The 4,238-nt window shown below is 46.0% G+C and overlaps 1 pseudogene across 1 annotated transcript; it reads right to left on the reverse strand.

The window, feature by feature from the left end:
• Window positions 1-1,395: 1,395 nt before the first annotated feature.
• Window positions 1,396-3,496, reverse strand: LOC308549052 (heterogeneous nuclear ribonucleoprotein A1 pseudogene; annotated as a pseudogene). Its single transcript has one exon. The product of its transcript is annotated as a heterogeneous nuclear ribonucleoprotein A1 pseudogene (transcript).
• Window positions 3,497-4,238: the final 742 nt, after the last annotated feature.

A 4,238-nucleotide genomic window follows, 5' to 3' on the forward strand; every position in this document is an offset into this window, starting at 1 on the left:
TTTAAAAAGACAAAACAAAACAAAAACAAAACCAGAGCCTGGCAGCCATTTCTACCCAGGGGCCTCTCACACAAACCGCACTTGATGGAGAACCTGCGCTGAACTGCCTGCCTGCACTGTTTCTGCTGTCTGAGCCAGCTCTTATAAGGGAATTCCTGGAATCCTATTTTAAGGACTAAGACTGAGGCTTTCCCAGTCCAATTAGAGTTGTGCAGCGAAATCCCCATTAGCTTCTCCACCAACCAATCAGAGCAGCTCCATTCTGACCAATCAGGAAAGTGCCTTTTGGACCAATCAAACTGTGACGATTTGGAGTCCTCATTTGCATGACCACTTACCAATCAAGGGTGGAGGGTGGGCCGGGGCGTCCCTATTTATAAGCCAAGTCTGCTCTGGCTCTGGCAGTGCATTTTCTCTTTTCACTGGATCCTGAAGGCTGTTTCCCTGGCTGAACCGAAATATCAAAGACTTCTCACAGGAGCAGAGTGGAGCGGACCAGGGCAGGCCAGAGCAAACTGGTGCAGAATGGAGCAGACCAGAGCAAAGTACAAAGCAGACCCCTGAGCAGTACAGCAGAGCTGTCTACCCTGAGAGGCTCCAAGCCCCAGGACCACCTCACAGCTGAGCTGTGTCATAATTGAGCTGATTAAAGTTTTCTTCTTTACTGCATCCCCAAGGGATTCCTGTTGTAATGACCACTGGTTGACAGAACCTTAGTGGGCTGAGGTGGGGAATTCTTCCTCAAACTAGTGGTGCACAGTGGAGCACTGCCATGCCCTACCGAGTGTTTAAAACTCACTCAGAAGGTAGAGTGAGCAAGATGAGGATTAGTCAAGAAACCATATCATTAAATAAATGGTTTGAAGAATTAGAAATACTTTACTCAGAAGAGAGGTGTCTCAGAAGAAACATGACATCATGCCAACTATATTTCAGTATCAAAAGGGCCACTTGGGAAGGCTCCTTCCTCCACTACTCAGACAGTATTGCCCCAAAGGCAGAATTATAGCCTTTGGGTGAAAATTGCAAGGAGACAGATTTATACTCAATAGAAGAAATGCATTCCAATTAATCCTGCCAAATAATAGAAAAGCCTGTTTTTTAAAAGTGGTAATAACAAATTAACAATACAGCATGTTTACATCTATTAGGTTGAACCATGTAAAATTTCTGATGTTCAACAATTTCTGGCCTACAAAAACAACAGTTTCATATAGCTTGACATTTTGCCATTCCAGAATTAATTCCAAAGTTCTTTTAATTTTTTTAAAAAAGACACATTTATTCAATGTCATGATCAGACTATTACATTTAGCAATCAGCACCATGGGTGCAAAAAATCTACATTAAAACCCTTTGTTGGAATGCTTTCCACTTTCCACTGAACAGAAACAAAAATAACCTGTTAAACAACTAGTCGCAAATACAGCCCTCAAGGTTTTTGCCCATCCACATGAGTATTGTCTAAAACATGTCTTCTTTGTAGCAGCTAGGCCCTGCCACCCCTGTGCTTGGGTGAGTTCACAAATTTGTTGAACCTGTAGCTTCCCTGGCACTTCTCTGGCTCTCCTCTCCTGCTGAGCATTGTTTCCTGGAACTAAAACCTTCAGCCACTGCCATGGCTACTGCTGCTGCTGGAACCACCAGAGCCACCTTGGTTTCATGGTTTAGCAAAGTATTGACCTCCACCATCATAGGGGCCAGAGCTTCTGCCTCCGATGTTTTCTCCTTTCATGGGTCCAAAATTTGAAGATTGATTGTTGTAATTGCCAAAATCATTGTAGCTTCTGCCACCTCCAAAGCTGCTTCCATCATTACCAAGTCCATTATAGCCATCACCACTGCCACCATAACCACCACCACCACCACCATGGCTGCCACCTCTGAAGTTTCCTCCACTGCCAAAGTTGTCATTCCCACCAAAACCACCTCCACGGTCAACACCAGTTTCCAGAACCACTTTCACCTCTTTGGCTGGATGAAGCACTAGCCATCTCTTGCTTGGATAAGGCTTTCCTTACTTCACAGTTGTGGCCGTTCACAGTGTGGTGTTTCTGAATGACAGTCTTGTCTAGAGTCATGGTCATCAAAGGTTACAAAAGCAAAGCCTCTCTCCTTGTCACTGCTCCCGTGAGTCATGACTTCATTCACTTCCATTTCCCCACACTGTTCAAAATAACTTCTTAGGTGATATTCTCCAGTGTCGTCTTTAATACCGCCAATGAAAATCATTTCCACAGCTAAGTTGGCACCAGGCCTTTGAGAATCTTCTCTTGAGACAGCCCTTTCTGGCTCCACACTTTTCCACCCACCTTGTGTGGTCCTGCATTCATGGCTGCACCCAGCTCCTCCACAGTGGGCCGTGTGACAATCCCAAAGCCTGTGGAGCACTTGGTGTTTGGATCGCTCATCACCACAGTCTGTGAGCGTCCCCATTGCTCAAAATGGCTCCTCAGACTCTCATCAATTGTTTCAAAGCTCAAACCTCCAACACAGAGCTTCTGCAGCTGTTCCTGCTCTTTGGTAGACTCTGACTTAGACATAATGACTGTGGGAGGGAGACTCCAACAATGCTTCCTCGGCACTGTCCACAAAACAGAAAGGAGTCCCAAAGTTCTTTTAATGGCCTACAAGTTCTCAAAGAACCTGTTCCACCCCACCTCTTTAACAGGATTTTCTTCCAACTCTCATTACTCTCCCCAAACAGACTCCTTGCTGGTCCTCAACCCTCTAAACTCATTTCTGCCTCAGGGTTTTTGCAGTTGTTGTTTTCTCTGCCTAAAATACTTTACCCAGGCTTCCCTGCCCTCTTATCTTAGAGGCTTTTTCTGACCACCCAATGTAAAATAGCACACCATCTTCTCCTACCGTCCCTCACCATCTACTGTACCTGCCTCTCCATATCTCTTACCACTATCTGACATACTTCATTTACTGTTGGTGGTGAGACTGGTACCAGGTGTTAGACTGGTGGAGTCAAGACCTTGGCTCAGCAACCTCAGCACTTGAGTTCTGGCTAAGAAAGAATTCAGAGCCAAGACTCAGACTATAAGAGAAAGTTTATTTAGAAAGTCACAGATGTAAAGAGGTGAACTGTAGAAGAAATGGGCTCAGAAAACAAGTTACAGGGGCAAAAGAAGGACCCTTGGAGCTTAGAAAAGAGAGAGAGAGGCAAGGAAAACATGCCTGTGAGGAAAGGCTAGGTGAGCGCCATAGAGAGCTGTGTTGGGTTCTCCTTCTTGAGGGTATTTATCTGGAGGTCTCAATAGAGAGATCCCAATAGAATATTCATCAGCTTTCCAGGTGTGCCCTTTCAGGGTCTTGGTCTCTATTGATTGGTCGGCACCAGAGCAGTGGGTCATTATCAATGCAGCTGGTTGTGAGGTCAGCTGTGGGGTTGGGTGGCTTGTCTGGTTTTGCTGCTTTTCTGGGCCTGGAGCAGAAACACAACTGAGGCCTAGATGATATCCCGAGGGCCTAATGCCTAAGGGCTATTCTCAGGCCCACTTGTTTGTTCCCTAAGGGGGGCCTAACCTGTGTGACTAGTGACATGCCAGAGGAAAGGTCAGGGGAGGGTCCGAGCCATATGACCAGTTATATGCTAGGGGAGGAAATGTTACCCTGGAGGCGAAGTCCTTGTTTTGCCCATTGCTAAGCACCCAGGGCTTTCTGCCCTGGTGACCTTCTGTACCTGGCCCACCCTCCTTGCTCTGCTCCGTCTAACTGCCCACCACACTAACTGCTCATGCCTGTGTAAGTGCCATGAGAGCAGGGACTTGGTGTTGTTTTCTGCTGTAACCCCAGGGTTCAGAATAGTAACAGACACATGGTAACTATTCAATAAATACTTTTTGCACGAGTAAAGAAGTAATTTCTATAAATGAGGAAACTGAGTCATAGAGAGGTCAAATCATTTTCCCATAGGCACAGAGATGGTACCTGAAGAAGCTGGAAAGAAGCCCAAACATTCAGGTTCCAAAGTCCAGACTCCATGAAAAGCCACCCTGCTTTCCCTGTCCCCTGATGGTCTTGATGCTAAGGCAGAGGGAGGCTCCTGCATTGGGTCCATATTGGACCAGATGGCTCAAGAGGTGCCTTCAGTTTGAGATTGTATTGTCTATAGTTAAGCATCCATTTTAGTGAGGGCTCTGAGAAGACAAGGTTTTGGTCATCCCTCAGGCTACAGCATGACTGGGGTGCCAGAACAGGAGTATTGACACAGTATTGTTTAAAAAGAA

The sequence above is a fragment of the Miniopterus schreibersii genome (assembly GCF_964146895.1).
Source record: "Miniopterus schreibersii genome assembly, chromosome: 19".
In the NCBI taxonomy this organism is placed as follows: domain Eukaryota; kingdom Metazoa; phylum Chordata; class Mammalia; order Chiroptera; family Miniopteridae; genus Miniopterus; species Miniopterus schreibersii.